This window comes from Pinus tabuliformis, chromosome 7 (genome assembly GCF_031772625.1).
Source record: "Pinus tabuliformis cultivar Carrire ecotype Pingquan chromosome 7, CPIR1, whole genome shotgun sequence".
NCBI lineage: Eukaryota > Viridiplantae > Streptophyta > Pinopsida > Pinales > Pinaceae > Pinus > Pinus tabuliformis.
In genome coordinates, this window is record NC_142293.1 from 170,968,008 (window position 1) to 170,980,067 (window position 12,060).

The window sequence follows — 12,060 nt, forward strand, 5'->3', positions numbered from 1 at the left end:
TTTTTGCTTTTGTTTTTGTTTTTTTTTTCCAGTCAGGATGTCAAGGGATCCAGATTCCGAGTCTGCCTCAACAACTCCACTAGTCTCTCCATCTCCTTCCTTTAGATTACAAGAATTTACCTCTTGTGAAGGACTAGAGTGCGGGGCATTTGTGCTTTGAAATCTCTACTCAGGTCTAGTGTAAGCTACAATTGGTGACTCTGCTGATTAAGGGATCAAGGTAGAGCCCTTTCTAGATGCTGTTTAGGGCCCTACTAATTCTTGAGATTCAAATTTTCGAATGATATCATATATAAAAGTAGTTCTCCCAAGGGCCACCGGACCCTGGGTTTTTGTGGTTTTTGGTAATGGTTTCTGTTCTATTGATATATTTTTTCTCCTAGTCATGCACACCTATTTAACCTTTGCATATCAACTGAAAGTGGGCACTATGCACAATATTTTTTCTTCTTGCATGCATAGGTTCTTACCTCCCATCTTCAATACCCAATTCTCTCAGAGATACAACCTATTATTATCTTAACAACTTCCCTGACAATGACGCCAAAATGTTGGGTAGCTAAGATGACTTCTAAAAATTAATCTTAATCCTACATTAATTTTGTCAACTTGGCATTTGTCTTTTATTTCAAGGATGTCAGTGCATTATGTGTAAGATAAAATCCTAGAGGATCGAACTGTAAGCAGCTATTACTATAAAAGACTCATGGGAAGTGTTGGACACATATTGTCATTAATGTCGATATGGCAATATTCAAGGAGTAGACAGAGCCAAGAGGAGCACAAAGAATTATCGAAGCCAAGAGGAGGAGACAAAGCCACGAGAGGAGCAAACAGTACAAAGAGCAGAAAAAGCCAATGGAGGCATGCAAATAAGCCATCGGAGGATCCAAGAGGCAGCAAACAGAGCTATCGGAGCTACATAGGAAACAGACTACACTATCGGGAGCCATCGGAGGAGCAATGGATGCATTTAACAGCTATCGGGAGCTATCGAAGCAAGAATGTCAAAAAAATGCACTATCGCGAGCAATCAGCAGCCAAAAACCATATAAATATGCATTTAACACAAACGGAGGTGGAAGACTTGGTTATATATGCAAATACACCATCGGCAGCAAAATCCATTCTTATACGCATTTAACGCTATCCACGACATAAACATACATATGGTGTCAAAAACCATACATACATGAACTTAACACTATCAGAGGTGCAAACGGAGGCCAAAGCATACATATTACAAATACACTATCGGAGGCGGAGCAATATATTATATCGGCAGGTTCTATTAAGTGTCACACCTGAAACCTCCAATTGCGATAAGGTATGTGGACCCAATGGTCCTATTATATCACACCCTATTGTTATGTCGCATCCACGGTAATCACAATGAATAAAGAGCGGTCACCCTCGAACGTGCGATTGTGATTATAACACGGACTCAATGGTCTGACTGTATCACAACTTAATGCTAGATCACATCCGCTGGAGGATCGGCCCATTGTCCATCGGCAATGTCATGGGGTCGATATATAAAGGACCCCCAGAAGTCTTGAATGTCGATTGCGATTGCAAGAGCGAACCCGATGCTATATTGCGATTTGGCTTAATGTCTTATTGCGTCCATCGGTCATCAGCCATCGACCATATGCTACAACTGCCGATTGTGATTTCACTATGGACCCAACATAGGTATAGATATGGGTGCAATGATCCTTGAAGTCCGCCCTTTAGCACTTTCACCTGTTTTTGTTGATATTTCCTGTGTAATTGATATTTGGCTTGCGCGGGGTTGGGAGGTAGAAATGAAATACAATAACGCTCCCAATAGTTTAGGAGGCTTGAAATATAGTTCAAGAGGCTGAATCAAGTCGATTGTGATTGCGATTGGGACGTGGCTGTCCGTTAAACTATGCAGAATCTATGTATGCCTGCTATCATTGTTAAAGGAGCACTGTTACAGTCATAACCAGTAAGATGTGTTCTCCGTGGAGTTTTTGACCTCTCAAATGAATCTACATGTCCTCAGAAAGTCAGTGAACTTGCACAGCATAGAGGAAGCCGCAGCGACCGAGGAGGAACCCTAAGAGGCGGTGTAAGCGGAAAAAAATGGACAAAGGCATGGGAATGTATAAAACAGTAAAAACAAAGAACTGTTGGTGTTGTTGTGATGGTGAAGAACCAAAGTGTAAGGTAGCAGAAGGAACAGAGGTAGAAGAGGTAGTAGAAGTAGCGAAGGTTTTAGAAGCAGCAGAGGCAGGAGAGTAGGAGTGAGAGAACCTCAGCTGAATAGAGTGTAGCAGCATACCAGTTTATACCAAGGTTGGGTTGGAGCGTAAGAGGTTGGAACCTCAGAACTGAACAAGACTAAAGTCATTAGGGGTAGGTTCTCCTAAGTGCAGAACCACTGCAAAACAAAGTTGGTGCTCTGGAGGTTGGAGCCTCACTAAAGTCCAAGTTGGAGCTTGGCAACTATTCAAAATCAGATATATACTTATATTGTATTTATTTCATTGCACTGTCTTGAGTTTTAATAAAAGCATTAATTCCAACTGTTGATTTCTGTGTTCTATGTATACATATACATATCTATATATACTTTTGGAAATCACTAGAACAATTAAAAAAATAAAATAAGAAATACTGATTCACCCCTGCCCCCTATCAGTATTTCCAACAATTGGTATGAGAGTAGGCTTCTTCATACTAGCATAACATCTTGAATAAGGATCCATAGCCATGATGAGAAATCACAAAGCATCAGGAAGACCTCCTTTGTTCGATGGCACTAACTTTGGTTTCTGGAAGAAAAGAATGACCTACTACTTAATGTCCCTTGGACCTGAAGTCTGGCATTTTGTTCAAAATGAATACCAAACGACTTCCACTCTTCCAACAGACCCAGACGAGAGGAAAGCCTACATCGCAAATGCAAAGGCCTTGAACTCCATCACTAGTGGAATCACTGATTCTGAGTTTACAAAAGTCATGCATTGTACCTTTGCCAAAGAAATGTGGGAGAAGCTAGTTGGCTTGTACGATGGAGACTCAAAAGTCAAAAAGGCAAAGCTTCAAACTCACAGAAGACAATTTGAAAGTTTGAGGATGGAAGATGAAGAAGATATTGCAGCATACCTCCTCTGAGTAGCTGAAGTGGTAAATTCCCTAAAAGGATTGGATGAAAAAATTGAAGAAAGTACCATTATTCAAAAGGTATTAAGGTCTCTTCCAGACAGATTTGACTCCAAAATAAGCGCTATAGAAGAAGCAAAGGATCTAGATACCCTCAAAATTAATGAACTCCATGGAATTCTCACTGCTTATGAAATGAGGAAAGGTGGCCCAAGCTCTAAAGATGCAGCATTCAAGGCCTCAAAGTCAATGAAGGGGAAGGAAAGGAATGACTATAGTGATGAGTCACATGTGAAATCTGAATTGGCTCAATTTGTACGAAAGCTGAAGGGAGGATCTAAGCTTAAAGGCAAGTATCCTCTTATTTGTTTTAAATGTGGTAAAATAGGTCATTATGCAACAAAATGTCCTCATAAACATGACAGTGATGATGAAGGAAATTCTAAAAGAATGGCACACAAAAAGAAAGGGTTCAATAAGAAAAATTTCTTCTCCAAGCAAGATGAGTCTGATGAGGATGAGTTTATGGTCATCAAAAAGAAATCAGATGAGGAAAGTGATCATGATGAAAGCCAAGAAACATTATTCATGGCACTCGTAGATGATGACGACTCAGGGCTGGAAGGAAATGTAGATGAATTGTTAATAAGCGCCATTGAAGAAAATGAGAAACTACAGAACAAAATCATTTCTCTCAAAGTGGAAAACGAGGAAATAAGAAGGAGAGAAGATATCTTGGAAGCAAAGCTTAAAGAAAAAGAAGAGACTTGTGAAGAACATGAGGCTGAAATAGTGTCTCTGAGAAAGGAGTTGGAGCAAATTATAAAGAGCTTTAAAGGCTCTCAAATACTTGAGACTATTCTGAAAAATCAAAACCTCAACATGACAAGTCTAGAATAGGTTTCAAAGGAGAATCATCAAGCACTAAGAATAGTACGAAAAGCTATGCTGATGCACTTTCCTGCAATCCAAAAGATGAAAAAGTATATTTTCAAAAGTGCATCCCAGATCCCAAGAATAAAGAGAGAATTACTCCAAAGAAGAATGTGGAGTTGAATCATGGCCACTACAGAAAATACAAACTTGTACTCCACCAAGGGCCCATCGCAAATCCAAAGAATGAGGGAGGAGTAATTCCCAGGAAGGAAATCGACTCAAACCGTGGTTGCTTAAACAAGTACAAAACCATCTTTCTTGGACACTAATTTCATTGTAAAAACTTCGGTCATCAAGCCAGACATTGTATGGCTCACAGAAGTGAAAAGACAAAGCTAAAGGACCGAATAATCAACTCATATGCCCCCAAAAGGCTGGGACAAATAAAAACCTTCAATTCATTTGATCTCTTGACCAAATTTGATCTGATTTTCTCTTTCTACTACAATAATGGACACTATGAACAAGACTGCCCACTCAAAGGAAGAAAGACGAGTAGCAAGAACTCTAGCATGGATAAATGCAGCTTGGCTCTATATGCTAAAAATAATGGAAACCATTGGTTTGTGGATAGTGGGTGCTCCAGATACATGACAGGAGATAGGAGGAAGTTTGTCTCACTAAGCAAAAAGGAAGGGAATGTGTCTTTTGGAAGCGGATCTGGCAGAATTGCAGGAAAAGGAACAGTTACTCTGATCAATGGAAAAGGAAAAGCTCAAAATGCTCTGCTAGTTGACAGACTCAAACACAACCTCCTGAGTGTTAGCCAAATCTGTGATCAAGGACATAAGGTTGTTTTCAGCACCAAAGACTGTGAAAAAAGGAACTCTGCCTCAGGAGAACTTGTGGCAAAAGGGGTGAGAACATCAGACAACATTTACATTCTGAACAAGATTCAAGAAAATAAGTGCTACTTGAGTCAGACAGATGAGAGTTGGTTGTGGCACAAGCGACTTGGACATACAAGCTTTGAAAATCTGATCAAGATCAACAAGATCAAAGCTGTACGAGACATCCCAAGGCTGTTCAAACCAAATCAAGCAGTATGTGGTCCATGTCAACATGGAAAGCAGACTAGAACCAGCCACAAGATAAAGGAGCTCTCTACTTCGAAGCCCTTGGAGAGCATCCATGCTGATGTGTGTGGGCCAACTAGAAATCAAGCACTCCAAGGAGAAAGGTACTTTGTGTTATTTGTTGATGATTATAGTAGAATGATGTGGATATATTTCATAAAGTATAAATCTGAAACTTTTGAGTGTTTTAAGAATCTAAAAGTCCTTGTAGAAAATGAAAAAGATTCAAAAATTAAGTGCCTCAGAACAGACAGAGGAGGAGAATTCACATCAAACGAGTTTAATGAGTTCTGTAATATTCATGGAATTAAAAGAGAATTCTCGGCTGCCAGAACACCTCAGCAAAATGGGGTAGTTGAAAGAAGAAACTGAACAGTCCAAGAAATGGCAAAAGCTATGCTATTAGCAGCAGACTTACAACCTAAATTCTGGAGAGAAGCAGTAGGGACAACTGTCTATACATTAAATCGAACTCAATTAAGACCAAATTGTGAAAAAAATCCTTATGAGCTATGGAAAGGAAGACCTGCTTCAGTGAAGTACTTCAAGATCTTTGGAACCAAGTGCTTCATAAAAATAAATGATGGCTCACCTGGAAAGTTTGATTCTAGGGTTGATGAAGGGATATTTCTTGGATACTCTACATGGAGCAAGGCTCACAAGTGCTACAATTATCGAATGAAGAAAATAGTGGAAAGCATTGATGTAAAGGTTGATGAAGATCTTCCAGAAAAGGAAATTGAAGAACATGAAGATGACTCTCTCATTGAAGAAGAAGAACCTAAAGAAGAAGTAATAGATGAGGAAGAAGACGAAGAAGAAGAGGAAAGAGAACCACCTAATAAGCCTTCAAAGATGAAGTATGTCCAAAGACATCATCTAGAGGAGTAGATAATTGGTGATAAAGATGAAGGTGTGCAGACCCGAAGAAGGATAACAATCACACCCGAGAGAAAAGTCATTGCCCTCCTATCTATGATAGAACCAGAAAAATTTGCAAAAGCAAGTAAGGATCCTCGTTGGGTAAAAGCCATGGAAGAAGAAATGTCCCAAATTGAGAAGAATAAGACAGGGGAGCTGGTACCTCGTCCAAAGGACAAAAACATAATAGGAACCAAATGGGTGTTCAAAAATAAAATGAATAAGGAAGGATAGGTTATCAGAAACAAAGCAAGACTTGTCTGCAAAGGCTATTCACAAATTGAAGGAATTGATTTTGAAGAGAAATTTGCACCAGTGGCCCGTATGGAAGCTATCGGGATGTTCTTAGCATTTGCTTGCTCAAAAGGATTCAAAATCTATCAAATGGATGTCAAATCAGCATTTCTAAATGGGGAACTCAAAGAGGAAGTCTACATGGAGCAGCCATAAGGGTTTGATCTAACAGCAGGAAAGGACTTAGTTTGTAAGTTGAGAAAGGCTTTATATGGATTGAAACAATCTCCTAGAGCTTGGTATGAAAGATTGGATCACTACCTACAACAACAAGGCTTCAAAAAGGGAGTGGCTGGAAGTAATCTATACATAAAGATAGATGAAGGTAAGTTACTAGTTGCTCTTGTTTATGTTGACGATCTGATTTTTTCTAGTAATAATGATGAAATGAGCCATGAATTTTCTCAAAGCATGTCAAAAGAGTTTGAGACGTCAATGATAGGAGAGCTGTCCCACTTCCTTGGACTTCAGGTATCTCAAACCAGAGAAGGATTGTGTATATCTCAAACCGAATATCTAAAAGACATGCTCAAAAAATATGGAATGGAGGACTATGCACCCATGAGCACACCTATGACCACAAACTGCAAACTGAGCAAAGATGATGACTCCCCTCTAGTAGATGCAACTCATTACAGGTCAATGATTGGAGCCCTTCTATACTTAACAACTACACGACTAGACATAATGCAAGTAGTAGGAATGGTGGGAAGATTTCAATCTGCTCCCAAACAATCCCATTTATTAGCTGTAAAAAGAATTCTCAGATATCTGAAGGGAACTTCTGATTTTGGTCTTTGGTACCCAAAGAGCTCAACACTAACTGTCACTGCATACACCGATGCTGATTGGGCTGGAAGTATAGATGATCGGAAAAGTACTAGTGGAAATGCGTTCTTCCTAGGAGACTGTTTAGTATCCTGGCTTAGCAAAAAACAGTCATCCATATCATTATCCACAACTGAGGCCGAGTATATTGCTGCAGTAGACTGTTGTACTTAGATACTATGGATGAAGGAAGCTCTAAAATATGTTGACATATGTACAGATCAACCGATTACCGTCTATTGTGACAACACAAGTGCTATCAGTCTCAGCAAAAATCTAGTGATGCACTCAAGAACCAAACACATACCAATCAAGTATCATTTCCTCCGTGAGCAAGTAGCTGAACAAAACATCGTCCTGGAATATATCAGTACTAAGGAGCAGATAGCTGATATTTTCACAAAACCTCTTCCTCGAGAAGCATTTGAACATCTGCGTCAAAAGATGGGGGTTATTTCTTTATCATCACTCAAGTTCATTCATAAATATGTAGCAGGACAGGGGGAGCAGTTTGACAGGGGGAGTCCATATGCATTCCTTTGCCATTGATGTCAAAGGGAGAGAGAGTAGAAGAATATTGCCATCAATAACAAAGGGGGAGATTGTTGGACACAGATTGTCATTGATGTCAATATGGCAATATTCAAGGAGTAGACAGAGCCAAGAGGAGCACACAGAATTATCGGAGCCAAGAGGAGGAGACAGAGCCACCAGAGGAGCAAACAACACAAAGAGCAGATAGAGCTAATGGAGGCATGCAAATAAGCCATCGGAGGAGCTAAGAGGTAGCAAACAGAGCTATTGGAGCTACATAGGAAACAGACTGCACTATCGGGAGCCATTAGAGGAGCAATGGATGCATTTAACAGCTATCGAGCTATTGGAGCAAGAATGTCAAAAAAATGCACTATCATGAGCAATCAGCAACCAAAAACCATATAAATATGCATTTAACACAAACGGAGGTGGAAAAATTGGTTATATATGCAAATACACCATTAGCAGCAAAATCCATGCTTATACGCATTTAACACTATCCAAGGCATAAACATACATATGGCGGCAAAAACCATACATACATGCACTTAACACTATTAGAGGCGCAAATGGAGGCCAAAGCATACATATTACAAATACACTATCGGAGGCGGAGCAATATATTATATCAGCAAGTTCTATTAAGTGTCACACCTGAAACCTCTAATTACGATAAGGTATGTGGACCCCATGGTCCTATTATATCGCACCCGCGGTAATCGCAATGAATAAAGAGTGGTCACCCCTGAACGTGCGATTGTGATTATAACATGGACCCGATGGTCTCACTATAACACAACTTAATGCTAGATCGCATCTGCTGGAGGATCGGCCCATCGGCCATCAGCGATTTCATGGGGTCGATGTATAAAGGACCCCCAAAAGTCTTGAACGTTGATTGCAATTGCAAGAGCGGACCTAATGATATATTGCAATTTGGCTTAATGTCTTATCGCGTCCATCGGCCATCGGCCATCAACCATATGTTGCGACTATCAATTGCGATTTCATTGTGGACCCGACATAGGTATAGATACGGGTGCAATGATCCTTGAAGTTCGCCCTTTAGCACTTTCACCTATTTTTGCTCATATTTCTTGTGTAATTGATATTTGGCTTGCGCGGGGTTTGGAGGTAGAAATGCAATACAATAACGCTCTCGATAGTTCAGGAGGCCTGAAATATAGTTCAAGAGGTTGAATCAAGCCAATTATGATTGTGATTGGGATGTGGCTGTCCGTTAAACTATGCGGAATTTGTGTATGCCTGCTATCATTGTTAAAGGAGCACTATTATAGTCGTAACCAGTAAGATGTGTTCTCCATGGAGTTTTGGACCTCTCAATTGAATCTAAGTGTCCTCAGAAAGTTAGTGAACTTTCACAACACAGAGGAAGCAGTAGCGACCGAGGTGGAAGCCTAAGAGGCGGTGTAAGCGGAAACAAATGGACAAAGGCATGGGAATGTATAAAATAGTAAAAACAGAGAACTGTTGGTGCTGTTGTGATGGTGAAGAACCAGAGTGTGAGGTAGCAGAAGCAGCAGAGGCAGAAGAGGCAGCAGAAGCAGCGGAGGCTGTAGAAGCAGCAGAGGCAGGAGAGTAGGAGTGAGAGAACCTCAGCTGAATAGAGTGTAGCAGCATACCAGTTTATACCAAGGTTGGGTTGGAGCCCAAGAGGTTGGAGCCTCAGAACTGAACAAGACTAAAGTCATTAGGGGTAGGTGCGACTAAGTGCAGAACCATTGTAAAACAGAGTTGGTGGTCTGGAGGTTAGAGCCTCACTGAAGTCCAAGTTGGAGCTTGGAAACTATTCACAATCAGATATATACTTATATTGTATTTATTTCATTACATTGTCTTGAGTTTTAATAAAAGCATTAATTCCAGCTGTTGATTTCTGTGTTCTGTGTATACATATACATATCTATATAAGCTTTTGGAAATCACTAGAAAAATTAAAAAAAATGAATAAGAAATACTGATTCACCCCCCCCCCCCCCAAGTATTTCCAACAGGAAGTCCTAAATCTATCCAATCGCTGCAGAAATAAACTATTCACACAAAAACCATTTTACTTCCTATTACTTAGAATTCTGAACTCATAAGAGGAATTGATATAGATTCGACAATCAAATTCACAATGCTTCTACAAAATCATATGCATAAAGGAAAATTGCTTAAATCACAACGCTATCCGAAAGTCTCACAAAGCTGAAATAACTCAGTAAACTTATTAAGTAAAACCTTTAATCTCATAATATGCATTTAACAAATTCAGGAAAAGTAGTAGCATTAGAAAACATAAGATTCAATCCACTTTTGAATATGAAAGGAAATAGCATAACCAATATTCACAAAGAGAGTAAATGAAAATAATACAATCGAGCAGTAAATCTTTCAGTGACTGGACCCGAAGTCCCCAGAAGGAATTGCTGTAAGAAACTTAATACACAGACTTAATGCAAAAGCTTTAACGCTTCATTAATATCAAAATAAGTTACAAGATCATTTATAACACTTCAAGGTTGAATCACTGTTCTCAGTTTCACTGTAGGAATGAAAAGTAAAGTCTCCCTCATTTCTATTTACCACTAACTTATATATTACATAAACATTGATGCAGGTGCATTCAGCTTAGAAGAATCATTGTATTTTAGTAGACATAGGGGGGTCTTGTGTTTTAAGGAAGTAGGTTTCCTAAGTGTTAAAATTAATGTAATTACTTAGGCTTTTGAGTGATTTTAATGAGAATAGGAATTAATTAAGTATTGTGAGGCATATTTATAAATGTTCTTGAATGTTGGAGAGCATGAGGGATTTAGGATACTTGAAACATTTGAGAATTAGTTGTAAATCTTAGATTAGGAGTTGGTTTCATGATTTGTGGATTAGAGAGGAACCTTAGAGATAAAGATGAGATTTTAGGATTTTGTTGAGAAGTTTATGGATCAAAACCAGAATTGGTTATAGAATCCTTTTGTATAAATTTAAGCCTAAAAGGCATAGGCAAGTTAGATACTTAGCTGGTTAGCTAGTTAGAGATTATGAATTAGAGTTTTGATTGTAAGCCTATGGGCAGGTAGGAAAATAGAGGCCACTGATTAGAATATCAGGCCAGAGAGAGAGAGACTCGTAAGTAAATATTTATTTATCAATATAGAGAATTCGATTATGAATTGTGTGGTGTGTATTGATTAATGGAGTTATGAATTGTGTGTGAAAACTAGAGTTTTTGCATAGTATATGTATGAAGGTGGAGTTCGAGCAAAACACAGAGGAGTGATATGAAGGATAGTATTGGATCCCTTGAATCCATTCGAAGGATCACAATCAAGATTTAGGAGTGTCTGTGTTGAAAGAGTGAAATTCAGTGTTGCAGGTTTATTTATCGACGATCGATCACTATCAGGATCGATGGTGATTCAATGATATATGATATCATGAGTGAGTTGTTATATGGAAGAGATAACTCTGTGTTTAATGCAATTTCACAAATAAATGAAATAGGTCAACAGAGGTGAGTTGACTAAATAGGACAACTGGGACCATCGGATCAGTTTAGATCGACGGATAATATTGGCGGAACGTGAGAAACCTGACAAATTCGTGGAGAAACCCCGGAGTAGATCTGGATTGTCCGATCGATAGATCTGTAGATCTAATGGTCATCACGCGTCAATTAGCTCGTGAAATAATTAAGGAAGAAAGGCGTCTTATTAGAGAAGCTATTTATCGGGTGGATAAAAAGTGGTAAGTGATAATTCATGGTGGTCACTTGATTCCATTTATCAACTGACACATAGCACGCCGTAGGAGAGAGAAAACCAATTTATCGGGTGGGTAAACATTGTGCAAGATTCCTTTATGATATTGTTGTTAACTATTGGATCAAATGGGTTTTGATCAACGGTGGAGGATCACCAGGCAGTTCTGTTGATCGAGGAAGCCAAAAACCATTGGATTGGAAGGTGAGATCAATGGCAGAGATTGAAGCCGATAAGGCTTGGGCCTTAGTGGACTCGAGAAGTTTATCAACGCGGGTTAAGTGATTTGAGTTTCGACATATGAATGGGTTAAGTTGTGATACGACATGATAATCGTTGATTTGGTGGAGTGAAATCAACGGTGGAGGTTGAACGTGATGAGAGAGCATCAATAAATGTGCAAAGGTCAAGGAAAAGTGAAAAGGTAAGGTTAAGTGCGGTTTATGTAATATTTCTATTATACGAGAGTTATAATAGAAATAATAGAGTTAAAGGTATTTTGGGTTAAGTCGGGTTTAACCAAAGTCTAACCATGGTATGAATAAGACGAGAAGATAGTGAAATCAACC